Genomic DNA, 27635 nt, shown 5'->3' with positions numbered 1-27635 from the left:
TGCATTAAAGCAGAAATAATTAGCTCAGGGCATAGCAATCTGCAAAGCTCAGAGGCGAGCGTGCTGTCGCTGAGTCACTGTGAGCCTGCTACGCAGCAAGGACCTGCAAGGCATTGATTTTAGTATTTTTACCAAACGAACTCCAGAAATTCAGAAGACGCATTATTTGGTGGAGCCAGGAAGAGCATAAATAGTAGCAAGCGGGTTTTCTGAGCACACTCTAGCTTTTTTTCCAACTCTGTACTCCAAGGAAGCACAATGCATCCGTACCTTTCTTTAAAAACATCTTTTTCAGGGACTCCCGTGCTGGCGGAGGCGCTGGATTGACAGCTCCGGAGATTCATTCTGCTGTTTACCCGCCGAACAGCCATAACGCAAGCAGCACAAACTTTGCTGAGACTGCCCTGTCGATGTGCCTTTGCCACTTCTTAAAAAATTTAACACCCTCAGACACGTCGCACGTGTTGCAAAGGGAAGCGGGCAGGAGCACCGAGTGCCGCAGCCGGCAGCAGTGACCCGCTTCACAGCAGCGCCCACCCCATGCCGACCGATGTTGTGCAGGCTGTCGGTGCCGCACGGGTCCCGCGGAGCTTGCGGGCGGTGGGACGGAGGCCGGTGCCATTGCTGGGTATCACTGGTGTGTTGGCATTCGCACCACAGCACCACCGAGCCCCAGGGAGGGTTCTGGAGCAGCTCTTTGCTCCCATCAGACGACGAGCCCCTCTCCACAGACGAGGCTGGGGCAATGTTCCTGTTCTCCGGACATGGACAACGTTCTCCGGACACAGAGCATGGGGGCTGCGGCGGGGGAGCGGGGGGAAGCGGCCCCCAGGGCTGGCGGACCAGGCGCACAGCCACGTCCCAGCCCCTCATCCCTTCCGACGCGCGCTGCTGCCCGGACCACCGCCCGCTCCCACGCTGCGCTGCATGGGACATATCCCAGGAGCGGGACGAAGGGCACAAAGGCCAGGGACATGCACAAGTCTTCACTGTCACAAGAAAACCACATCTGGCCTCTGAAAACTGGCGCCAGGCAATGTGCCTGAGGGACCTCGTACACAGCAAATCCTCAGATTCACCGTTTCTCATTCCAGCAGAAGACTGGCAGCCGTTGCAAAAGCAAGACAGTGATGTCGGAGTCAGCAGACAAGAGCAGGAGATGGAAGTCTGCTGTTTAAATACCTTCTGTACCCTGTGTAAGCAGATACAAGCTCAGCTTCCTCCAATTGCTTTACTAACCACATTAACCTCCGGGACTCCCCTTTGTTTCCTGGGGTGAGTGAGTAATAACTCAGGGATGCAACGGTAATAGCTGAGCTCGCTTCCCAGTGAGGATCGTGTGAGGCGACTGATACAGCGTGCCCTACATCTGAGGCTGTGCTTTTCAGAAATGATGTATTATTAGCGCTGCATCTGAAATAACCCAGTAATTGCTTAATGTTTTATATTTACATGGGCTGTACATTATGTTTGCTCCGAGAGAGGGAAGGAGAACCAAGCAGGAAAGGAGTTTGCAATAAACCTACAGTAAGCAATAAAGAGCTATAAGCGGTAATCTTGTCAATAGCATCAGCTTCGCTAAGGGCTTGATTCAGGACAACAGGAGCATCCTCCGCTCCCAGCAGATCTCAGCCAGCCCCGATCGGATGTAACACCCAGCAGGATTGAGCCCTTCTGGAAGGATGAGCTATTAAATTTAAACATACATAAAATCTTATTTGAAAGTTCATATTCATTATTAATAAGAGGAAAAATGATCTTTCAGATAAGGCACTGCTGCACTGGGACCCTGCAGTGAGCTCCAGCTCTGTCACAGATTCCCTGCTTCATCTTGAGTGACTTCCCCAAGGTCCCCGCTCCTCACGCCTTTACCCTCGCAATGGGGACGATTCGTCTCCTCCCCTCCCCGTACCGGGCTGTCTTGTCTTTCCACAACCATCTACAGTTCTCAAGTAAAAGTAGGCCCTCCAGTTCAGCTGCAAACTAAATAATGATTGGTAGCAATAATCTGTGAGTATTTCTTCTTTCTTTCCTTCTTGGTAATTGCTTCCTACAATACTATACATCACAGTAATATTCTGTCACAGTGGATTGGATTTAGGCAGAGGGAGCAAGGGGCAAGGACCCATTTTATTTCATTTGTGTAGCAAATGAATAATTCTGCAGAGTTCACCATATTCCCTAAGAAACTGAGACTAAGCCAGCTACTTGCTGGGTCTTCATTTTGATCACAAAGACGTTTGGTCTCTTCCGCGTTTGCTGGCTCCACTTAAACTTCTGTCACAGGGAAATGGAGAAGAAAAAAAGTCATGTACACCAACTCACGGGTGTTCACTTGCTTTTAAAAACAAAAACTTCTGCAGATTTTAGTAGCAAAACTGTCTGCACTGAGAAACAACCAAACTCTACGTGTCCGTGTGTGTGCAGCGTCGCGTGACTGCAAACTGACAGGGGCAGCAGGTAACCGAAGTTTGCGATCCACTTGTTTTCCAGGTCTCCAGTCTTCAGTTCACGTTGTGTTGAATGCAAAATGAAATGGCTTTTAGCTGTACAGACTGAAGAATGCCGCTGGAGTCAGCTATAGCAGCTAAAAGCTATTAGGCTGGGGGGTTTTAATGCATGTGCCTTGTGGGAAAAACCCACCGGCGCGAGTACTCTGTGAGAACGGGGAGCTGCAGTGGAGGAAGGGCAGGCGGGACGGGGAGCAGCACCCAGCCTCCCACCGACCACGCTGCCGCACGGAGCTGCCGGTAGGTATAGGGATGTAGGAAAACTGGGAGCTACAAGAACTGTGAGGATATTATACGAGGGTTAGCATGTCATACACACTGCAGTCTACTGGGGGCAAAGAGAAGAAGAGGAAAAACAAAGAGAAAGGAAGAAAAAACCCCAACCAAAGCTAATTCCCTCAATTTACATACGGTTGGATCTTGCGAGTAAAATACGAGATTCAGCCACTCCCAGCTTCTTGCGATTCCACGAGAAAAGCTGCTCAAGTGGTAAAAAGATGGCACGGGGGTGAGCAGCAACCAGAGCAGAAGGAGCAGCCACGATAAAGAGTCTGGGGCAGAGGGAGCGAGGGGCACCGAGCCAAGAGGACACAGCCCTGGCAGCTCTTGCAGGACCGTGGCAATCGCCTCCTCGGGGGCCTGCTGCCAGCACCAGCCGTGGCCGGGCTCCATGGCCAGGCTCCATCCCGGTGACACGGGTGCCGGAGGTGGGGGGTCCCCGCACCCCGGGGTGCTGCGGGCAGCACCCAAATACACAAGCGACGAGCGTGGTGCCTGGGTGCAGGCAAGTGGCCCGAGACTGATAGGCTCGCCTACTCAGGGATTATCTCAAGGTACAAACGCCCATGTGAAGTAAGTTTTAAAACAAAATCCCTTTGGTCCCGGTCTCTGCGAGGAATCTCCCACTGACGTGCTCCCTCCTCCTCTCTGCAGCCGCATCCGCCGGAGCCGGCTGGCAGCAGCCTTGGGGTGCCCAAGGCTGCCCGCAGGGCCGAGCCCCGGCGACGCCAGCCCACGGCCAGCCTGTCCTCTGCGCGCTCAGGCAGTGGCCAGGCTGAAATCCAGCACAGGGGACGCAGGACGCGGGGAGCACAACGCAGGAGACACGGCCCTGACCTCCCTGATGTCAGCGATCGGGGTAGGGCCGATGGCCCAGCTGCGAAGCAGAGCTCTCCCTTCCCAGCGCCATCTCTTCTCTACACCTTTTTAATAATGCACACGTATGATGACGTCTACAGAATAGCCTGGGGGTGACAGGACCCCCTTCTATTCGATCATGTGAAAGAATTCCAGAGCGACAGTGCTGTACACCACAGAAGGTAAGAAATCCCGTAGGAGATGCCACCCTACCTGGCTACTGAGAGCGCTTTATCAAAATTCCGGGAAGAACGAACTAATTAGCAGTGAGCGGTAGGAGCGGATGAACTCTTTAGAAGGGAAGACCTTACTTTTATGCCTATGGCACCTCAGTAACAAGCAGAAGGGAAAAGAAATATAGAACATACGTGAGACTGATGAGAAATTATTCAAAAATTCATAGAGCAGGACTGGGCACTTAGTTACAACCGCTGAACAAGGAACGTGTTAGCTGCTCCATCCGAGGAGTCCCTGCACCGAGAGAACCCTCCCGGGCCCCGGCGCGCCTTTGCTGGGGCAGGGATGTGCCGCAGCTTCGCAGGCAGACACCAGGAGGGACGCTTCACGGGGCAGCACCCCAGAGAAGGGTGCCTGTATCTCTCCTCGCCGAGCTGAGAGTAGCTGCAAACACCATCCAGTGCTCAGGGAATGAAAGAGAGATCACACTCACCCGACAAACCGATCAAAATCAACCTGAGCCCTAACGAAATGCACCCCGTCCCAAACAAACCCGATCGGAGCGAACACAAAGCAGAGACCTCTCTGATGCCAGTGCAAACAGCCGAGTCCCCGGCAGCATTTGCCCGCGGCAGACGGACGAGCGTTTGCTCAAACCCCTCCGAGCGGGCCGGTGAGCAGGAGCCTGCCCGCAGCGCTGGAGGGGAGGCACGTCGGGGTGTCCACGGCGAGGCAGAACAGCGACACGGAGCAGCTGCCTTCCCGGAGGCTTCGGACCCCTCCGCGGGGCTTCCTGACGGTGGCTTGTCCATCAACAGCACTGCAGAGACCAAACGATCGGGCTTAACAAAAGAGAAGAAGCTTTTTTGTTTTGTCAGTGAAAGAAAACCCAAGCCCACCCCACACAACCAAAAGCTGTGCAGCAAGGTACTATTAAAATAGCTAGCAGGAAAATCTTCCAGTTGGTCAGCCCAACCCATGGAGCTCAGTAGCCTGAAAAGTCTGAATATATTTAATTTATTATTTTCACTATGGAAACGCTCAACAAAACTGACCTTTTCAGTTTCAATAAAACAGGATTTTCCTGTATGTCCCCTGTCAGCCGCTGCAATAATAAGTGGGAGTGCTAAAACCCGGAGTTATTAAAAACCGAGTAAGAGTAAAATGGCACCCCAGCCTGCCGTTCCTGGGCTGGATGCGACCGCACTCGGTCTGCCGGGAGATGCGTCCTCTACTTCAAGCATTTCAGAAAACCCAGTTCCATCTGTGATTTTGCTGATGCAAATACGGAGCATCTGCTAACTTCCATGAAGTTAATCCTGGCTTGCGGGGTCCCACTCGGAGCAGGACACGGCCATCGCATCCCTACTGACATGCTGCAGCTGCTTTTGCCTTGGGCATGCCGTCCGCGGGGTGTCTTTGGTCCTGCTACTCCTCTGGGGTATTTACCCCTCCCCACCAGGCTCTTCATTCACCTGCTCCTACGCAGAGCGCTAACGTGCAGTCTGCACGCTCCGAGGAAGATGAGTCTGTCTTCGCTCCCCAAGACCTTGCTTCCCTCTGGCTGGCCAGGGCGATGACGGATAAGGGCGCGGGTGGGCAACGGAGCAAGACAGATGGCAGGGGGGAGATGGAGAGGGGCACGGACAGAGATTCATAGAATTATTTCAAACCCCAAAGTTTCTTGTGTTTTTACCACAGAATTTTGGCACGCCTGTCCTTCAGACTATGACCAGTCTCAAGAGTGATAGCTATGAAATATGGCTAAAAAAATATTGAAGATGTTTGTTTAGACACATGCTTTGTTAAGTATCTGTCATTTGGCAGCAGTTGCACAAAGCAATCATTCCTCCCTCGTGTTTAACTTCCTCCAGCGGCTGGGCAGCCTGTCTGCGCAGGAAGGTATCCTCAAGCCTGACGAAATGCAAGTGTTCACATCTAAGCCAATGCTCCTGGAACCGGCTGGTTTTGATGTGTCCTAATCTACATTTCACACGTCACGTTTTCAGTAAAATATAGATATGGGTAGACAAAATGTAAGCCACAGCAGCTTTTAATAACCCTCTCGGATCCCCGGCAAACCGCGTTGTTAACAACAGCTACAGCCGTCTTCCAGCACATCCCTCTGCTCCCCGCACCACACGCTGGGTTAGCTCAGGAGGCTGCATTTTCTCTCGAGACTCAAAACGAGTGGCTAACAGAATCACAGAATGGTCGGGGTTGGAAGGGACCTCTGTGGGTCATCTAGTCCAACCCTCATGCCGAAGCAGGGTCACCTACAGTAGGCTGTAGAGGACCTTGTCCAGGTGGGTCTTGAATATCTCCAGAGATGTCAGACAGACAACTGCACCCAACCCGCAGCGGGAGCCACCGTGGAGGAGCCTGTGAGCAGGGCGAGGCGTCGCTGCATGCCGTGGGCAGCTCGGGGAGCCCCGGGACTCGGCCCCGCTCCGGCTGGCTCACCGGGCACCACTCCCTGGGCCTCCCTCCCATCCGTACACACGAGGATGCGTTACGTCAGGACCGCACCTTGCGATGCTTTCAGTAAAATACCACCTGGTAGGAAGGCAGCATGTTACAGGGGCCAGACACGGCACTTACCGAGCAGCAGCGATGACGCTTCCATTTGGAGGGTGCCTTGAAGCAGGCTTCCATGCACGCTGCCTACTTGCCTAGAAGAAAGACACAGAACTGGACAGAACCTTTTTTCTCAGCAGCTTTACTGTCCCACTGGACTTTCCAAAATACAAAATCATGGTAGTATCTGATCCCACATCACTTCCTTTTCCTTCTGCTTTTACGACAGAAGTTTTGGCCCTCCCCATTCCAGCAGTGGAATTGATCCCCAGTGGCCCAGCCTCAGCTGAACCTTATTCAGTATCTGCTGACGGGGCAGTAGCAGCAGAACCTGCTGCTCGTTAGCAAGGCCACTGCTTTCAGTGGTGCCACCCTGCTCTGCCTTGTGCAGGAGCACGAAAGGAGAAACATGCACTTTCTACTCCCCAGGTACCACGGAGCAGACAGTGATGGAGCACCGCTTTGTCCAGGTCCCTCTGGTCTCTTCCCACTGCCTTCTGATGCTCTGGCATCCCAGCCCTCTCCCGGTCTGGCACCCCAGCTCCTGGACAAGACCTGGCCAGAGCAGGGAGCCAGCGGAGGCAAGAGCCCCAGCAGTGCTGGCACGTGGGAACCGCTCCTTCGGCTCCTGCTCGCCTTGGTTGTCTAAAGCTCAGCCTCTGCCTCAGTGCGATAGTTTATCCTGGACAGCTTGAGTAAAAGTAACTTTTGTTGTTCTGAAGACTATCAAAAGCAAAAAACTAACAAAAAAAAAAAAAACCCTTTTCCTACTTCCTGCTGTCATTTTTGGAAGAGCTTTACAGCCTAATGGCTGAGGCAGTCGGCACGGGAATGGCGTTTGGCAGTGCACTGCCTGGATGCCGTTCTCATGTCACTTCTTGTGGTTACGCAGCACATGGGCTGTACCCACTCCTGGAGCCGCGCGTGGGGCTGGGGCCATCAGGCAGGACACATCACAGCTCCGCGGGATGAGACGGTCTGTGCCCGGGAGGACTTACAGCGCAATGGGGTAATTATTTATTTCACACCCCCTCAATGTAAAGAATGTTACAGAAAACCCATAGCAAAGCCAGCTGCAGAAAGAAGGAAATAAGGGGAGCAAGTGAAAACCTGATCCTGAAGTAGGGACAAGAATGAGCTATCCACAAGCTCTGAATTAGAACGTGGCATTTTAGACTTTTTATCTGTTGTTTTGTTCTATTTACTGAGCCTCAGACCTTTGATCCCACCATTGCATTTGCTGCAGGCGGTGCGGATGATGGCACCTGACACGTTTCCCATATCGCTGACGTTCAGACGCCTCTCGGCTGTATGTCCGGCGCGGCTGCAGAGCAGGGCAAGGATGGGAAGTGCATTGGGAGATGCTCAGCCTCCCGGGAAGCCCACCTGGGACAGCCACGTGTCGCCGAGCCCCGCGTCAGGCGCAGAGACCAGCGCGCCTTGCACCCAGCGGGAACTGGGTTTTATTGTCACAGTTCGCAGCTGGGTCAGGCAACCTCAGGCACGAGGCTGGTGGTTCACGCTCTGACAAGAAACATAAGAGAGCAACCCAGGGCTTTAAAACAGGCATGACACCGCAAGCAAAGTCCACGGCAGAGGGAGGGAGGATCCCCGAGCATCCACGTCCCAGCCCCGCGCCAGGCTGCACGCACTCTGGTTTTCTGACCAGCGCCGGTCCTTCTCCCCAGCAGAGACTGTAGCTCTGGAGTACCACCAGCAATCGGCAAGGGGGACAGAGCTAATTTTAAGCCAAGTGCTTGTGAGATGGGACTCGGGGAGAGGGGAAACGTCTGCGCAGTTTATTATGCAGAAATGAAAGGTCTGACGCGGTTCGTCATCGCAGCCCTGCTTGGTAAACACAGCATCCTCAGAAACTGGGTTCTTCAGACGCGGGGCCAGGCACTGTGCTGGTGCCCGTGGCATGCAGGATTGGACTTGGCCCCTCTCCCCAGGTGGAGACGTGATGACTGTTGCCTTCCCAAGACAGCTTTTACACAAAGCTGGGCTCCAAGGAACTGAGCAGAACCACAGACTGCCTGGGAGAAAGTAAGCAAGCCCCCTTCTGCACGTCATTACAGCCCGAATTTTAAGGAGGTAACCTTGTGCACTTCAGACAGTTCGTTTCACACTGCTAGTTCTTCAAATGACTTTAAATTGCATATGCTCATATAAAAAAGAATGACAGTGAATAGGATGCTGTAACTAAACATGGCTCCTTAACAGGCAGCAGACGAGATGACAGCCATACCATAATATGGCATAAAATCTAAACCGATTTTCCTAATACTTCTCTTTCACTTCCACTCAAAAAAAAAAAAGAGGGGCTCCTATTTGCAGCCTGTTGTGGAGAGCTCTGAAGACTGCTGGGTTTTTCCTTTGGATCCCTTATTATTCATCTAATTTTCTAAGCGCATTTTCAGGAATCATCCATGGACATTTCTAAGCTTTTCTATTTTCCCCCATTTTTTCTCAATCCCAGTATTCCCAAAGGAGTTAAAGCAACTGAACATGCAACCCTCACCCTCATTGTTCTGTTTTTATTTTCAGAGAGACGCAGTTCTTTGTTCGGACAGAGAAGATGGCTCCAGACATTTGCTCTATGCCGCAACCCGTCCTTCTCACTCTGTGCAGTCATTAGCTCCGCTCCTCCGTTATCCACTCCCCGGTGAGTTTACCAGCTGCACGGAGTGTGGATATGAAGAGAGAGGTGAGGGTTTGTGCGACAACACGCATCGTCAGCATAGGCCGGGCAGCCTGACCCACGGGGCGCAGAGGAGCCTCGGCGATGAAGCCCGAGTCCCCGACAAGCCGACCCGCAGCCATGCACCAGTGCTGGTGAGGAGGCCGCCGGAGGAGGCCCTGCTGCCAGCATCTCGCCGTCACGTCGCACGGGCGAGCACGGCAGCCGTGCCCGCGCAGGGGCTGCAGCGAGAGCCCTCCACAGCTGCTCACCGTGCCCCGGCGCCAGCCTGAGCAGCCCCTGCTTCTGCAGGCGTGCGCCTCAAATCACGGATTGCAGAAGTGCCCCAAAATAAGCACTGAGAGCTGCTGGGTCTGACTGCCTGCTGGCCTGGTGGCCACTGCTATCCCGTGCCGGGCACGTGGGGCTGCCTTCTGCTGCCTCCCCTGCTTTGGCTCAACTCCTTCATTAAGCATGCCGAGGAAAAGACGCTTTCTTTTATAAATTAGGCTATTAGCTCAGATTCACTTTCTCTCTTCACTTAATGAAAAGCAAGTTTCTACAGCATGTCAAATAAACAGCCCATGAGTACAAGATAGTCAAGTTCTTTTCATGTATTTCTTGGAAAGCGGGGAGTTCTCAGGGTAGGTCCAGCCTCGCATTTGTAACCATCACAACCCGCAGGAAGAGGGTGACCGGTGTCTTTGCACCCCGGTAGCAAGCAGCACCACCTCCCTCCTGCCACCAGCTGCACCCCCTTCCAAAAGGGCTCACTCCTTTTGCCTCTTCCGCTTCCTTTGCGGCTTTCCCTCTCGCTCCTGCCATTGCCCAGCCCGTCGGCCATGCCCCAGCACCCTGCCTTCTTCTGGTTCCCGGAAACTCTCACTTTTTGGAAGAATGAGATTTCCTGGCATCCTCAAGCCACTTCATGTTTTCCCTTCCTTTTTCTAACATATGCCCTATCCTTTCATTCTTACTCACCACTCTTAACTCCTTTACTATTTTTTTCTGATTTTTCTATTGATCCCTTTTTCTCTTCTCCTTCTTCCCTTCATCTCTTTGCTTCTCTTTGTTCTCCCTGCCCCATCCCACTGAAGCTTTCTGGCTCGATGTAGTACCTACTGCGGTGAGGGGCAGCCGTGCACTCGGATCCACGTTGCACTATACAACAAAAGCAATACTCTGTACACCTACAGAAACAGCAGTATATAATCTGAGAGTCCTCCCCTCCCCGTGCTAAATTCCCAAATCCAGATGCCTCCCGTTATCAAAGCAATTTTAAATAAAGGCAAGGAGAGAATTAAATCAGAAATAAATTGGGCATTTAATGCCTGGTGCCAGAGCACTCGGCTCCTCTCACTTCAACAGCCGTACCGCACACCTTTCACCAGGCGCCGGCTCTGCAGAGGTGTCTCCATTCGCCTGCGTGTTCCCCATTCTTCCAAAGATGATACGGACACCCGGTACTCCCAGATAAGCAATGCATGTCACTCTTCCTTGCCTAAAATCAAAAAGAGTATGTTAATTTATTTCCTATTACAGGCTGCAGCACGAATGGGGGGGGGGGGGGGGGGGGCGGGGGGAGGTGCTCGTTCTGCTCTCGGCTTTCTGCGCAGAACGCCGCGTCGCCCCGCGGGCAGACTCTGCCTTCCTGCCTGCTCTCGGCCAACCAGTCCCTCGCCGTCAGGGTGGGCCTTCAGTACTTCTGCATAAAGTGGGTGTCAGCAAATACCTACTCCCCTGAGATCACAAGTTTGTGCTTTTTACACCTAAGGCAAGCGAATCCTAACCTACCTTCTACCCACACCCTTTTAGGACAGACCCTCCCCAGCTGGAGGGGGGCAGAGCACATCAGGGTGACCAGCATTCCCATCGTAACCAATACAATATCACCTGTGAAATAAAAGTCCTTTAATTGAAAGCCATGACAGAAAAATCAGAGTGATGCCAAGAAATCGCTTTTTCAGCCCTAAAGATGATCAGAATAAAAATGTAGAAAGTGGTTGTTGGGAGGGTGGAAGAGAACCAGACAGAAGGAGATAATGCTACAAGTTTATACATTCTGTGTACTTTCCTTCCATTTTATAGAGAATCATTTCTAAACTGGCTGTCACCCGTGTGTGAATTATTACATCAGGCTCGGGAGGCTGTGGATACAGACAGAAACTAAACACACGCACACCACACCCATAGATGCTGACACCTAGCTCTTTCTTGCACTGCTAAACAGATGCAGAGGAAGTAACAGAGAAGCCTGTCTCCCACATTTAAATTAAAAGTCAGAAAAGGGAAGTCTTCTCACCAATGAAAAACAACAGAACACTTACTATGTGTTCATATATACGCATGCACATAGATGCACACATACCTGTACACGTGCTGTGGGACGGAAGGAGGGAGAATGAGACATGGGGAAAACCACTGAGATCTTCCTGCTGTCACCAAAAACACAGCAGTCCTGTTAACGTGGAAAGCTCCAGTCCTTGTACACAAGCAAACTCCCCAGACGCGGTCTAACATGTATCTCTTCCTTTCTATTTAGATGTACTCTCGGACTACTGAATTACAGATTTAAAATATGCAGAATCAGTATAGGAAACTGTGGGGAAAAGCAGAAACAGGTTCCTCCTGAAGACTCAATTGAATTACTCTGAAAAGATTAATTAAAATTGAATTCTCTTTTGACACAGAATGTCCTGTTTGCTAGTTCTTGGTATGTCTATTACCTAGTTTCCATTAGGAGACATTATACTCCGTAATGAAACAAACTTCAAGGACCCTGTGGGATCAAACAAAAAGCCTGCTGTATTCTGACAGCCGCGGCAGTGAGTTTACAATGCAAGCTGGCATGCTTAACGAAACAGGGCTGACATGTTATCACTGAGCTCCTATCGGGGATCTGTGTCGTTGCTTTTTAAGGTACAGAAGGGCAAATCATTGAGTGTTGTGTTGATTAGAAAACAGCTTGATTTGCGAAGTGACAACCTAGAGTCAGGTCTTCATTCGGTCTCTCCAAAAATCTGGGGAGCAGGGAAGGGAAGGAGGGGAGTTCCCTCAACCCTAAGAACAGCTTTGTAACTAGAAGAGGAATTATTAAAAAAGAAAGGCCATCGGCATCTCCAGCATACGGCTGTGGTTTTGCTGTCGGTATTTGGGGAAGCCATCCAGGGGATCACCTGCGTTAGCGACCGGTGTGAACAGATTAGATACCATACTGAGAGCATTCACATGGCAGTCGGTGCTTCGGGACTGCCACACCAGAAAACCTTGCTTCGTGCTTTACCACATCGCACTTGGAGCCTAACGAGACATTTAACACACTAAGAAGCCATCCAAAATGAACGTGAGAGCAGAGTCTGGCCCTAGGTGATATAAGGGAGAATTTCAATGCGGTGTTGAATTAACAGCAGCACAAAGAGCCGCTGACCACTTTCACCACACAAGGAAAATCGGTTGGAGAGAGCCAGAGCAAACACTATTCGTGTCTCTTTTATTTCCGCGTATTCTCCTTTTCTGGCGCTCACAAAGACAAAACGAAATCCCCAGTGCCATGAGCGTCTGCCCCAGAAGCTGGCGCTCACATCAGCAGGGTAAGCGCTCGTGTGTTGGCTGGCTGGGGCACCGGGACAGGGCCCACGGAACAGGTACTCGCCGCATCCCAAATCTGTGCTTCCAGCTACGCAGCCTCGTAATGGAAAGTTAAAATGTAAACACAAGCTGCTATTTAGTGCAATCACACAAATGCAGAAGCTTGCGTTCTCCCTTCCTTTATTTCCAGAACGGACAGAATGCTTGAATCAAGCTACAGACACTCCGGGTTGTTTTTTTTTTTTTTTCCTCCTTTTTTCTTCTCCCTAAGTACCCGGTCAATTAAATCTTGCTCACACAAGTAATTCTTACTCGCCTTATTCCTACAATGACATTTGACAGTGTTCAGACTAAAGGATGCCAAAATCTGTTTTTCCCTAGATAGTAAAAATACAAACAGAAATCAAAACCAAGCAGACTAATGAAGGATTATCAGAGCTGACAATACTTTGTGAATTTAAAAGGTTACATGGCTTGCTTCAAAATAAAACCGAAATTCTGATTCCGCTCTGAGCTTTTGCCTCCCCTTTTCACAGTGTTTAAAGGCATTTTTCCCTCTGTCATACAGATAGCTGTTCACAAAGGAGCTCACTGGTATCACCTTGCTCGTCCAGTCCAGATGGCCCAAAGTGATGAAAATCCAGAGGTATTCCAGGAGGTGACCTTGGAGATGCTTTTGTGAATCAAAATTCAGGGAAGACTGGAAGCCTGATTCTGGAAGCATCCCTGCTTTAGCCCTACAGAACACCAGTGCACCTAGGCGGCAGCTGATTTTTAAAGGGCAGCAGCAGAGTTTCCCCAGTTGACAAGACATCTGCCACAGTATTCCACAATCCCCAGTTTACAAAGGAAATAAGAGCTAGTTTGCATCACATATGTCAATAGCCAGGATTCTTGCCTGCTTACCCTTCAGATTCTATCGCATTTAATGAGATGAGATGACGATGCCTGTTCAGAAATGAAAACCGAGACGAAAGAATCAGGGAAGAATCTACAGGCCAAAGATAGTTTACTTGGCTTTGTTTCTAAATTGATCTGCTAGCTTCGCTCGGAGAAGTTGGCCAAACAAAAAATCACAGGTCTGTGCTGCCCTCACCCCCTGTGTCTTAAGATCTATAGCACCGCTGCCCAATCCACGCCCGGCCCCGTGAAATAAAAATTAAATCGGCAAGGTTTTGCAACACAAAAGCCACCCTCTCGCTTCTGCTGAGTACTATTTGAAATAAAGATGGATCATAACGTGACTCATTTATCTCTCCTCTGATGCATTCGCACACACGCCTACCACTGCAGGGGGATTGAGAGAAGTGACCTGAATCTCAAGCACCCTTGGGTTTGCAAACAAACCCCAACCACGGAGGTTAGGCAAAGCCAGAACTGAATCTATGGCTTCCCCTTTACCCCCTGCTTTTGTCCTCTTAGGACCTGAGCTGGTGAAAGCACGGGAGAAACAAGGAACGGTATCATATAATGAAACCGGGTATCATATAGCGATTCCAGAGTAAGACATTCCCATTCTACAGGAGGGATATTCAAGCAAGCAGACTAGGTGAAATCCCAGTTGACTGTAATACTTGCACTTATTTTAATGTTTATTGAAAACAGCACGACAGATGCAAAAGAATGGCAGAAGGAAGAACAAGAAATATTGGCTTCGTTCACAGACTCAGCCCCCCTCCGCACAAACCATGCGCAAAATCAATTCTACACATTATATGTTAAAAAAAAACAACAACAGCAACACGAGAGGGAGAAGACAGCAGCAGCACAGGAGAAGAGGGAAGGCAGAAGGGGGATCTGGTCGGAGACGGCTTTGCTTCCGCAGCAGGAGTGGGGGGCGGATGGCGAGCGGCACGCTCCCCGAAGCAAGAGCGGCTGAAGAGAGAGAAGGCCCACAAGTGGGAGCAGGAGCCAGGCCTAACCCGAGGCCGGGAAAAGCATTATTTACTACGCTTTGTAGTTGTTTTGCTTTGGTTGGGCCTCAGAATGGTTCTTCAGGAGCAGGCTCACATGGCTGCACTGTGCTCCCTCTCTGCTGAGTCATACCACCAGCGCACAAAGCACGGAAAATCAAGAAGAACGAATGCACGCGTCGGGAGATCTGCCCCTGTTCCTGGCAGCCTAGGAAGGAACTTGTTTTCATCACCTACCCAAGGGCTGCAGCACATTTCTCCAGTGATGGAGTGATCCTGCTGGGATCACTTTTGCCGGCAGCTTTAAGCATGCTTTTCTCCTCTTTTCTCATCTTTCCAGCGTGATTCATTCCACTCATCCACTTCGGAAAACCTGCTTGGGGCCAGCCCAACCACTGCACAGCAGCGTCCGTCACTACGCCGATAGACCAGGGTGCCATTTCTTGCCCAAACATGGACAATGAGGAGCTGCACATGAGGTGCAGTCCCCAGGTTCTGCTGTCTCTGGAAATGACAAAGCAAATCCATTCAGGACAGCCAAGGCATTCCCAAGGAGCCCCATGCTCCAAATACCAGAACTGGATGGGATTTGGATAAATCTAGCAGTCCCAACAAATTACGCCTTAGAGAGTGATGTTGCCCAACGGAACTGAGCCTCCAGGTTTGACCCTTCAAAGGGCCACCAGAAACGATCCATCCCCACCAGCGTTCCTCGGGGACGGACAAAAGAGGAGCAGCAAACCACTTCAAACCCCGGCGCCTTTGTGTGTTGTCGTGGGGCGTATCTCAACGCACGACTTTGCACGTCCTGCTGAAACAAACCCCTTTAGCACCTACCCAGAGCAACGAGGAGAGCAGCTACGGCTCCTGGTTACTCCAGGTTGTCGACGGAGTTTCTGAACAGTAGTTTTGAGGGTGATGTTTGGATTCTGAGTCTGGCAGGACTGGCTGTTCTCACTTTGACAAAATCAAATGCTTCTCAGGCTTCCCTGACTAAACCACGCTGTTCCTTCTGGGCCTTTTGGCTATATTTTATGAAATAACTGATGTCCTCTGTCTCTAGGGTACAATTTGCTGCTGCTACCAAAGGATGAACCGTATGATCTAATACATCTCTTCCAACTCTGTCTTTTGAGGCTTCTGTAATTTTTCCAGAGATTTTTATTTTGTTCCCGAGCAATTGTTTGCGCACCCAGCAGTTTGTCCCCTCGATATTCCTTGGTCTGATAAAGACACTGCCTCTCTGTCCAGACCTTGCCACTCCTATCTTCCAGATACTACACATGCAGAGGCATTGCTCCGGGGGAGAGGGCATGGAATTATTTTGTATTTTCTTGGTTTTGGTCAGCTCCCAGAAAGCTCACTCTTACTCTGCTTTCTCCTATCCCTAGCATTACCTGCCGTTGTGCTGTTCCCTCTTCCACTAGCCGACACTGTCCCACTCCCCAGCCTGCCGAGCTCCCCCTCGCTGGCTGGCTGCAGTGTAAGCAGTTTCTGGAAAGCGATCTTTTGAGGAAAGCTCTGTCGCCACAGTCAGGCACGGCTGCTCGAAAGCAGCGTCAATAAAATAACACCAGGTCCTGGGACTGGTCACAGAAGAAACCCAGCGCTGGTCCCAGTGCCCACCCAGCTCCCAGTAGTTGTTTGAACCACAGCGTTACCAACCCGCGTGCACCCGTTTCCGCCGGGCATCAACACGAAAGGAGCCTGCAGACGCGTGCGCTCCCCGTGCAGTCTACGCACGGGGCTCAGCTCCAGGCGCGTTCGCATCCCATTACGAGCCGCTGTTCGAGGGCAGGATCCGAAGGCAACGAAGGGTCAGAGCTCTGGGAGACAATCTGGCCTAGGTTTGCTTCAGACTCTCCAACACGGCTCTCGATGTTCTGCCTTGTTGCGCTGTGCGGGACGTAGCGCTCGGGGAGCTCTGTTCGCAGGGCCTGCCTCTGGGTCTCGGCGCTCTTCCGGCAGCGCTGCGGGGAGCTGGAGGAAGATGGAAGGGAAAAACGAGCACTTAGGCTTTTCTAGCCCGAGGATTTGCCTGAGCTCAGGAAACCTACCCGGCTGCAGATAAATATATATATACACACCCCCCTATCTCTACACATGTACTTCCCCCCCTGCCCCCCCCTAAACCTCTACTGCTTTTGCTGCTTCTAGAGGAGGCTGATTTTGAAATCTCCTTTCCAAAGCTGGGATGGATGTTTCCAGTGTTGGGGCTTATTAAGTTCCTATGGCAGCTATTTCCAAGGCTGCTTTGTCATATATTTCTTTGCAAGAGCCTTTAAGAACGGCAGAGAGGCTTTGCAGATAAGGATTTGAATTGCAACCTTTACACTAGAAGTGTAATAGGAACATCGGGGAATTAAATAAAATTATATTTTTCCTAGATGTCTGCTTAAAAAGGAAATTCAGGATTTTATGGATGCCCCAGAGACAAACTATTACATTACATTCCTCACAGTTCTTATTTGAGTACTGTCTGTTTGAGCACCTCAAATAGCACAGAATCATTCATAAAGAATGGGCAAGAGAGACTGTGTCCCATCAATATTTCAAGCTTGGTTATCAAATCAAGAGAAATTCATGAGTTCTGCTCCTGCTCAACATTTGCAGGTTTGATACTATTGTTTGACAGTTTAGGGGCTTTTCCCTCTGCATTCTCATTGTCTTTAATATTTTATATAATCTTCCAGTTGATGCTATTGTAATTTTTTTTTTTTTTTACTTGGCTGCACTAACCAGTTTTCTCTTTCTCTTTCAGCAGGGAGAAATTCACACTCATTTGCTATTTGTGGGGTGATGACATAGTGTGAAGAAGCAGTAATGATGACTGACTGATAGAAGACACCATATGGTCTCTTCATTTTTTCTCTGTGCTATTTCCCGAGAGATGAATAAAGGCTCAATACAAGATGAACTTTCCTATAATATATAATAAATTTTAATTTTTTTTTCAAATAATTGGCAGGATAGAGGAAATAATCTTTTTTCTAAAGCATTCAGATAATATTGCTGAAAATATCAGGCTCCAAATCACTGAGATAAATAATTCCCAGTCTTTGCCACCGGAAATATTTCATGTGTGTCTAAGCACCAAAACCAACTTTACAATTAATTTCACCCTCCCCCAAATGTTTTCCAGCCTTCTACGGCAAACATTCTGAAAACACAAATTGCATTTGCTTATGACTAAACGAAGGTAAACAATTCCTTCCAATTTTGGAAGAAGTGGGATTATTTATAGGATTCTAAGTGACAATTTGTGATGTACGATAACCAGCAGTCCTGACTATAAGCACAGTACCAGTATCACCAGAGCACAACGACCACGCCAGCTTATACGCTGGGGTGTTTCTTTACGCGCTGGGTGTATCAGCCTGTACAACTAACAGTACAAAAGATTCCCTTCAGTGCATGTCGAATTTGCTTTGACATGTTTTAGTCTCAAAATAATTAGAAATCTCATTTCATATAAATACCTGAATGAAAATCTTTTATTGTTATAGCGTGTGCATTTACCAAGTATATTCTTTTCCTATGTAAATTTTTTTTTCCATTCTGTCCTCTCATTTCATTCTGCCCTCTCAAAACCAAGGCTTTTTGATCATTGCTCTTCCTGCTAACTTTGTAATAGCCACTAACTAGCAGCAGACTACAGCCAGAGCCACACGCATATCTGCTCGTGTTATTAAGCAGGCAGGAGCAGAAACAAAGAAGTAAACAAAAGGGATTCACGTCGCCTTCTGTTCCACTGGAGACAGAGAGGGGAAAAAAATAAAAATCACTCCTCTCAAATACAAAAATAAACCACAGAAAACATCGTTCTGAGATGCCTTATTTTTCAAATTTCCAATAATGTTCTGCAAGTAATGGAGACAAAACTGAAGCAAAATGCAATCATGAGTGCTGCGGGGAGCAGGGCAGAGAACCCACCGTGCCCGGACCGAGGGCCAGGACGCTTATTGGGGCTTTGTTATCAAGGCCACTCGTTTAAAGCGTCTTTGGTAACACCACCTGACTGAGGAACACCGAGTTCTGCTCACCCCGCTCACGAACGCGGCCACCACGGCTGCAGCGGGGACGTTTTCTTACGCCACGCGGAGAGGAGTTGGCCCTCCAAGTGCAGTGTTCTCCCCGGCCACCTGCCATAGCAACAGACATCGAGGGATGCGTTACGTTTACAGCATGCGGCTCTGCGCACTTTCCCCAGTTGGACTCACTGATTTTCGCTGCGAAGCCCGCGTGCCCTGCGTCACGAGGAGCGCGACAGAGCCTGCTCCAGGCAGGCCCCGGCTGCGGGTCTCACGCCAGGGACGCGTGCCGCTTCGAACGCCGAGCGGCCCGAACGCGCCCACCCCGGAAAGCGGTACCACGGGGACGTTGTTTGTCCGTGACGGCGGAATGACAATAAAGTCCGATCTCCAAACTCTCCACCAAACACTCCATGCATCGGGGAAGAACTGGCTTGCTTACAGGCTACAGGGCCGGGTCGCTAATCAATACTTTAATTAACAACACCCGCTTGGTCGAACGCTGGATTGCGCAGGAGCAGGCCGAGGGCGATGTGATGTCCCTCTGTCCGTCCCGACAGAGCACGGGTGCCAGGGTCCCTTCGCAGGACACCCCAGAGCTGCCCAGGGGGTCCGAGGCCGGACCCACCCCAACGCGCCAGGGCCTCACGCCCCGCGGGGCGGTGTCGAGCGGCCGGCTCGGCCCCGCAGCTCAGCTCCACGCAGCCGGCGGGGCGGGCGGCTCCGGGAGTGCCGCGGCCGGGGAGCCGGCCCGCAGCGCGGCGCTGGGACGCGGCTTCGCCCGAGGCGGGGCTGCCCGCTGCCCTCCCGCCGCCCTCGGGCCTGCCCCGGGCTCGCTGTGCGCGGACGCCGGAGAGACCCCGCTGCCTCAGGGCGGCAGAGCGGGCGGGAGGCGGCACCGCACACGGCCCGGCCGCAGCCCGCCTGCTCCCCCCCCGCCGGGGCTCCTCTGCGGGGGGCTCTGCCCAACCCCCCTCCCTCCCCCCGCCCTTCCCGCGCGGTCGGACCGCGGCCCGGCGCTCGCCCCCACGCCGAGGGCACGGGAAGGGCCCCCCCACCGCGTCGCGTCCCGCTCCTCCCGAAAGGCACCCGGCACGCTGCGGCCTCCCCCCGCGCCCCGCCCGGGACCCCCCCCGCAACGCCCCGTGCACCACCGCCCGCAGCGGCTCCCGGCTCCCCGCCCCCCCCACCGCACGGGGGGAGACCCGGGCTGCTGCCGGCATCCCGGGGGGGAGGGACACGGACATCTGCCGGTATCCCCCCGCCCAGCCCGGGGGGACACACCCGCGGGGGAACGCGGGTATCCCACCACCCCCCCGCAAGGGGAGCCCCGCGCTGCTGCCGGCCCCCTCCCCCGCCCGGTAGCCGCCCGCCCCTCAGGCCCTGCCCAGCCCCGCAGCCCCGGGGAGGGGGGGGGAGGGAGGCGGCGGGGCCGGCGGGCGCAGGGCCGCGCTCCCCCCCGCGCCGAGGCCGCCGCACCTGCCGCCGGCGGGGAGCGGGGAGCGGGGCGGGGGGCGGCGCGAGGCGGGGCGGGGCGGGGGGCGGTGGCTCTGCCGTCTGCGGGCGGGCTGTCCCGCTCGGCTCCGCGCCGCTCCCTGCCGCCCGCACAGGATCGCCGGCGCGGAGCCGCGGAGGCGCTGGGCGCGGAGAGGCGGCGCAGGTAAGTGGCGAGTCCCGTGTCCCCCTCCCCCCCCCCCGCACCCCCTGGCCGCTCCCCGCCTTCTCCCCGCGCCACTTGGGGAAAGTGCCCAAACTTGGGGTCCCTCGTCCCGAGTGTCCGTGTGCCCCCCCCCCCCCCCCCCGCGGCGGCGCGACCCCCCCCCCCTCCCCTCGGCGCGGGCGGTGGCGGGCGGGGGGCGGCGGGCGGTGGCGGAGCGGGGGGTGCTCCCGGCGCCGGGTCCCGCGGGCTCGCGGCCCGGCGGGTGCGGTGCGGTGCGGGGTGGTGCGGGCACCTCGGGCCGTGCGGTCCCGCTGGCTCCGCAGAAGGCGGCGCACGCCGGACTCCGAGCCGCGGACGGTCCCGTGCGGGCGCGGTGCGGGGCCGGGCGCGGTGCGGGGTCGGGCGGCGCGGGCAGCCCCCCGCACCGTGTCACCGCGCCGCTCGCTGTCCCGCAGGGGCTCGCGGCCCCGCAGATCAGACGCTCGGCTTTTGCGTTCGGCGCGTGCCCTGAAGTGCCCGCATTTGACCGCACGATTTCAAAGTTGCGGCCCCCCGGGCAGCGGGCGGCACGCGCAGGACCGGTGAGCGGGGCGCGCGGTGAAGCCGCGCGGTCGCAGAAGTGAAAACCGGCCGTGCCGTCGCGAAACCCATTTCTGTCCGTTCGTGACGCTGACCGCTCGATGGGAAAGCCGTCTCCCGGGTTGTCCCAGGAAGGTGTCATTCCGCCGGTGCCTAGCGTGGCGGCCATCCCCGGGATCTCCTCCTGCCCAGGAGCAGGCCGCGGCAGCCCTCCGCGCTGGGGATAACCGTTCAGCTCTTCTTCTGAATCCCTGAGCTTCCAAATTAAAGTTTTGCTGGCACCTGCTGCCTAGCCCGGCCGAGCGGGACGAGCGCGTCACCCGGGCTGCTGCAGCTCTGCCTCCGCGCGAAGTAAATCGCAAACAAAAATAGGCGTAAAGTGCACGGGCTAGGTCAGACAGCGATTTGGGGGAGCGCTGGGAAACCGTGGCTGCGGGAAATCTAATCAGAGCCTGCTTCTAATGGAGCAACTTCCCAACAGCAATCACAGGCAGGAATTAAATCCATAGAGTAGACAGCAACGGAGATTAATAATCATCATCAATTAGCTGATGGAATCAAACAACAAAACGAGGGTAAACAAAAACCTGGCTCCCCCTTGAATCTAGTCCCACCTTTACGTGTCTGGTGTCAAGGATCTCTCCTGAGCGCTGCTTTCAAGTGCCAGAAAATTCAGCAGGTGTCATAACATAAGGTCAAGGCTTAATTATTTATATGGAGACATCAATCATCGCGTGGGGATGATTTATTTACAAGTCAGCAGAGCTGTGAAACGAGACAGCGGATGCTGCTTTTCCCCCGCTCGCCCCTGAAGGGGACCGGGAGGGTCCGACCGGCGGCCGAGGGACCTTCGGAGCCTGCGGAAGTCGCTGCCCAGCCCCGTGTGCAGGAGGGTTTTGCTGCGCCTTTTTAATCCTGTAACCAAAATGCCGCGGGGGAAATCTCATGCATATTTGCCGCATCTCGGTAATGAACATTTACTGATTATGAATTATCTGGAGAATTTAGCTTTTTAAACATTATTCAAATTTTTATGTTTATGTAAGCTAATAAGACTGAGGAGATTCAGTAACTATTCTTTGCCTTATGGTATTTGAAAAGTATGTCCGTTGGGCTTAGCTCAGCATCTTCCAGAATCACTTTTAAAGTACTAAAATAGAATTTTTTCTGCCTGGGAAAAACCACCCTATCTGTACTCAGTGTAATGCTCTCTGCTCACAATTAATGCCAAAAATCAATTTGCTAACATGCTTTTTATGTTTCTGCTGATGGCAAACAGGATGGCACAGTAAAAGCTTTTATTGCCATCTGATTAGTCCGCAGTGGTGGTAAGTGAATAGCTCGGGCTGGCGCGGCCGCGAGACGCCCGTGCTGAGCGCAGCCGATACCGAGAGGGCAGGGAGCGCTGAGCGCCTGCCGTAATCCTGCTCTCGTTCAGGGCAATCTGATCAACTGTCCGAGCAGGAGCAGGATCAGGCCCGCAGGTTTTCCGATAGCTGGATGAAGTCAGGAACGCACGCGTGGGATGTTCCTGGACCTCCTCCTCCAGGTTTCTGATCAAGCGTTAATTATAGCCAGGGGTTCTCAGAGGTTTGTCCGTTCATTTATTTGTTAATAGAAGTGGTGCTGATGATCCTATTTATGCAATCACATTTCAGACAGGGAGGTGATTGACCTGGACTGAGTGAAACTGGTAAAAAAAAAAGGCAGAATACAGGAAGAGAGGGATGGAAAGGAAAGTTGTGGTGAAAACAAGTCGAGCTAGGAGGGAAGGCTTCTTTTGCTCTCCTGTCTTTATCTCATAAAACTCTGTGTCGCACAAACCCATAAGCTTTACCATTAAAAAGGACTATTCCAAGCATGAGGACTATCCAGGGCAGCTCGTGATCCCTCTGAACTTCATGGCAGGACTCCATTTTGGCAGGAGCGAGTCAATAAGCTCTCCTGCACATCCGTTATACTGTTCCCACTGATCTTAAAATACAACCGTTTATCACTGTATTTCAGTGACAGAAATTCTAAAATAATATTTCACTGGGTTTCTAGGAGGGTGTAAATTATGGGTAAAAGGATGGACAAGCTGACGACGTCCTCAAAGAACAATCAAGGCATTAAGAGTGTGGGGAAATACTTTTAGATGTTAACCAACCGGTGAGAAAAATCGGAATTTAGGACCCGATTCGGTTATGAGATGTTCCTCGAGCACCCTCTGGATCTTGCCCAGAGCATGTGAAAAATGAAAGATTAATAGTATTTCTTGTAAGCAAGACCAGGCAGCTGCTTGTGTGTTTTTATGGTGTGCTGGGTACATTTATAGCATTTAGTAATGCCAGCGATGTTCAATTTAAAGAGCAACAGACGAACGTATCGCACAGCGAGGCACTGGCAAGGCAGGTGGGAAATGATTTCCAAAATATTGCCGTAACCAGGCTGGGAGAAATGTGGTAAGATGGTAAACATCCTATAACAGAGCTAAGGGGCTTTAAGCAAAGCCAGGGCTAGAGCCTCAGGCCGAGCCCCACCGAGGCAAGACTGAGCCCTACTCACAGGTTACGCTGTGTGCAAACCCCAGCAAAGATGGCTTCCAAGCCGCTCCGTCCCTGTCGCGCCAGAAGGCAAAAGGGACGGTGAAATCACAGTTGAGTGCGAAGAGGAGAAAGGAGGGGAATGAAACTGTATTGGCTCAACGGCAAGAAACAAATCACAGATTTCCCTAATCAGACAGATGATGCCTAACTAGGGCACAAAGCGAGCCACGGAGGAAGGTGGCAGATTTCGCAAATTAGTCATGGCAAAAATGGTGAATTTCACAGCTTGAAGTGAATTCATGTTATAGGATGAAACAGCAGAAAGTGATTAAGAGCTCTAACTGATAGAAGTAATAAGCATGTGAGCCTTAGTCATCACGCAGCAGCAGACGACATATCTCTCTGGCTTCAGCAGAGCCCCACGAGCAGCACCTTCATCAGCCTGCTCCTGGGTCTGCCGCTGGCCGGAGCTGGTGGGGACAACCACGCACGAGCGAGGTCCCGTGGGCGTCTCCAGGAGTTTTCTGTCTCTGGGAAGCACGACCGTGGTGGGTCGGAGCAGCCGCTCCGCAGGCAGACGTTCCGCAGGTGCCATCCCCGCTCCCGGTGCCACTTGGAAGCTTGGAGCCGTGTCTCCAGTGGCGGAGGACGCGCCATGGGAAGAGCGAGCCACGAGAGCGCAGGGCCCGGCCGTCCCAGCGTGCCTGCACCGGGATGCGTCCCTCGTAGGAAGCGACCGCTAAGCCGCCCGTTCAGTGGCTTTCTTCCGAAGGCCACCTGATTCCCACTACTCCAGGGGATAAACCCCAACATCACAAGCCTCTCTCGCAGGTGCCGTTACGTGACTTCTGCTGGCGAAACTTTTCAATAGCTGTTACAGCGCATTTTCAAGGAAAGCTCTGCTACTAGGTGCTGGAACCTCAGCCTACTGTTTGTATCCCTGCTTAGATGAAGATGCAAAAGTCTGGAGAGAATCATCACCATTACATCTTAATTCTTTTGTTTCAACGTACGCTCTTCTGTCATAGTTCTTGAAAATCCACAGAGCAGAACGCAAGCGAAGTGAGCTCACGCCGACCAGGCTGAGGCCGCCCCGGGACTCGCCCTCCAGCAGCATCCTCCTCCTCGAAGGCCTTCGCCGCGGCGGCAGACTGCCGGCCAGCCCCGGCCGGCCCCGGTGAGCAGCGCGGCTTTGCCGGCTGCCAGGAAGGTTAACGCACCCGGCGCTGGCAGCCCGAGTCACGAACCCTTGGGAGACCAGCACGTGCCAGCTCTCCTCTGCTCGTCGAGGGTGCTCCAGCGCCGGCCGGTCGGCTGGGCGCAGCTGCAGGAACGTCACCGGGGAGGGGGGAAGCTGCTGAAGGTGCCAGGACCGAAGCCACAGAGAAATGCTGTGGGGCAGTGCCAGTTCCTTCGAACCCCACCTGGAAGCCCTGAGCCGTGCGAGCACCTGCGCCCCCGGTACCGCAGGGACATCGTCTGCAGAGAGCACGGCCAACGCCGGTCGCAGCGCCGCTCCGCCCGACCCAGGCAAGGGTTTTAAATTGTGCGCTGGAGAGAGAGAATTGATCAGTCTCGAACAAGGATGGGAAAACCAAGTTTGAAAAGAATTACCATTTCTAAAGCATTTCTGGAGGACTGCCCTTGGACTCATGGCAGGGAATTAGAAAGGACTTTAAAAAAGGGCAGGCTGGGGGGAGAAGCCCTCTGCTCCCAAATTGATTTCAAAACTTGGCAGATTTAAGGAACGTTTCAGTAACATTTTGCAGATCGATGCTAATTTGACGCACCGGAGCTTAGCCCTGTGCCAACTCACTGTCACGCTGATATTAACTGGCCGCTTTTGGAGCATGTTTATAGCTCAAGGTCCATTAAATATGCAGACCTGACAATTACTGCACCTCCCTTAAAATACTTGATGTGAAATGTGCAGCACAGCACCTGTAAACGGCCCCCCGCGCTCCGCCAGGAGCAGCCTCCATCGCCACGGGGCAGGGGCCGAGGGCTGTGCCAGGGGCAGGCGGGGGGCCGGCGTCTGTCCTCTGCGCTGCCCGAGAGCCGCACGGCCACGGCCGAAGCCGATCTCCCAGCGCTGACTGGCACGGCCGCCGCCCTCACACGGGTCAGTCGACGCGGGCAAATGGCGCTCGCTGGGGGAGCAGCGGGGGCTCCCGCTGGGAAAGGCGGCAGGATCAGTTACACCGACTTTCCGAGTGGTTTTTGAACTTGAATGCCCGCAATCTGACATCCACTTATAGCTAGGAGCTACATAAAAGTTGCTTTATTTTGTAACAGTTGCTAATCTGAGCCGCAGCCGCAGGAGATCCTGGGTTTTAAATTTGGGTCCTTTCAATACCTGCGCGGAAACAGTTTGAGAAATGTTGGTTTCTCATTCTGTTCAGCGTGACCCTCAAACACAGAAATGATCCCCTTCTGCGCTGGGAGAATCAAAGCAGTAGTTAGCTGGTGACATGTATATTTAGGTGACATAGGCATATCTGTTCAAATACTTGATTTAACGTGCCTTCATTTTTATATCCTGAAACAGGGATGCTACTTAGAGAAGATCAATTAAATTTTCCGTTGCTTTTCAGTTCTTTAATGGAAGATGTTACATAAATAATTATTTCATATACTTTAACAGGGTTTTTTTGCATGAGCTGCTTGATCTGCTTAAAGCATATAAATCAGTATGAGCTGAATTAGTAAAATAAATTCAGAAATCTAAAGGGTGCATCAGAAGTTAGACTAGTGCATAAGAAGGAATAAAAACTACGTTGCTTTTCCTTTTGGCAAAAACTCTCAAAGACTGTTGTTCTGTGAACCTTTGGACATCTCATTTCTTAGGGATCACAAAATCCATCTGTGAAAAGATCTATGAAATAAAGGAAGAAATTGTGAAAGTACCATCCTGGTCAATAAAACACCCGAATCTGCAGGCGCATACAGGGGAGGCTGCCGTGAATCCCTCCTTTGTGTTGCAGTTCAGAAGAGCCGTTATTTTCTTCATTTTCGCAGACGCCAGCGGCTCAGAGAAAGGAGTATTTGCAGCCCGCAGCCCTGCCTTTCTTGCGGCAGAAATGTATTTGCCTGCTTTCTCAAGTAAGAGCAGAGATAATCCTGTCCCCATCTGCAGCGACCGAAACCTGTTTGTCTGGAGGTGATCCCAGCACTGGGCTGTAAGACAGAGCATGACCAAGTATTATTTCATCCTCGCATCTCTCGCTCCAGAACTTGGTCCATCCAACACAGATTTCCGCATCCGACAGTTCTAGGGAAGGTTCATGCCCTGCCATCTCTATGATGTTTTACAAATACTTAGATTCTTTTTTCCAGCTTTCCCTGAAAGTACACTTTAATACTCTCGCATCTGAAAAAACAGCTCCTCAACTAGAGAAGCTACTTTATTACTTTTCTGGCTTTTCTTCACAACAGCTATTCAGATCAGCCACGCCGCATTGTTAGTGTTCTTTGCTAATAGTACCTTCCCTGGTCGCCAAGCCCTGCGACAGGGTTTTAAAGAATCGGGTATAACTTACTAGCAAAATGGTTCACATCTGCTTATTAGTTATGGCTGTACAATCCATCTGAGGAAGCTGCCGCCCAATAAATTCCAGCTCTCGCCTGCCTCCGCGCAGCCCTCCCCAAACTCCCCAGCATCTCTTCACTGCTTTCCATCACCGAACCTGGTGCCAGGCTGGAAGGCTGGCAGCTCTCTCAGCACTTAATGCCAGTGTTCTTCCTTTGCAGACAAGGGGGAGGGGATTTGCTTTCAAACTGCCCCTTTTCCCACTGAGACTGACAATAATATTATCTCACACCTTTAAATGCAGGTCTCGGAGTTAATGGTGCGACAGCGTGATGCAGAGGTTCTATGTGCATGATACAGAAAATTGATAAGGATCATTTTTTTTTTTTAATTTTTTTCAGCATTTAAAATCTACAGTAACTTCTGCATCCGTAAAGTAATTAATTCTTCCTTGTCTTATAAAAACTGTATTTTTTTAATGGTTTGGAATAGCACTACCCATATTGTTTTGTGTACGCTGCGGCTTCTGGAGGACTCCCACAGCACGTCCCCACAGCGTTGGATATTGCATATGCACGTAACACAGGGGAGCCGCTGCCCGAGGAGCCTGCAGCTCGTGTAAAGTTCTTCTAATTCTGCACCTCACCCGGGAGGTCTGAAGCACCGACGGCAAGCCTGTAAGAGTATCTACAAGTAATAAATCATCACATTTACCTCCACTTAACT

At 52.2% G+C, this 27635-nt stretch overlaps 1 protein-coding gene and 1 long non-coding RNA gene across 2 annotated transcripts in view; one reads left to right on the top strand and one right to left on the bottom strand.

The window, feature by feature from the left end:
* Positions 1 to 14811: 14811 nt before the first annotated feature.
* On the bottom strand, positions 14812 to 18788 carry LOC142362928 (uncharacterized). The gene is made up of 2 exons (XR_012765386.1): positions 18626 to 18788; positions 14812 to 16562 (listed from the first exon to the last, which is right to left on the bottom strand). It is a non-coding gene; the product is annotated as an uncharacterized LOC142362928 (long non-coding RNA).
* A 1390-nt stretch (positions 18789 to 20178) lies between these two features.
* The window catches only part of CHST8 (carbohydrate sulfotransferase 8), a 178956-nt gene continuing 171499 nt past the window's right edge, over positions 20179 to 27635 (top strand). The window contains exon 1 of the mRNA XM_075434166.1: positions 20179 to 20273. The gene's annotated coding sequence lies outside the window, so the exon portion shown is untranslated. The remainder of the gene's footprint in view (positions 20274 to 27635) is intronic.

The sequence above is a fragment of the Opisthocomus hoazin genome, chromosome 12, assembly GCF_030867145.1.
Source record: "Opisthocomus hoazin isolate bOpiHoa1 chromosome 12, bOpiHoa1.hap1, whole genome shotgun sequence".
In the NCBI taxonomy this organism is placed as follows: domain Eukaryota; kingdom Metazoa; phylum Chordata; class Aves; order Opisthocomiformes; family Opisthocomidae; genus Opisthocomus; species Opisthocomus hoazin.
Note: the sequence above shows the minus strand (reverse complement) of the source record. Positions and strands in the feature narration are given on the sequence as shown.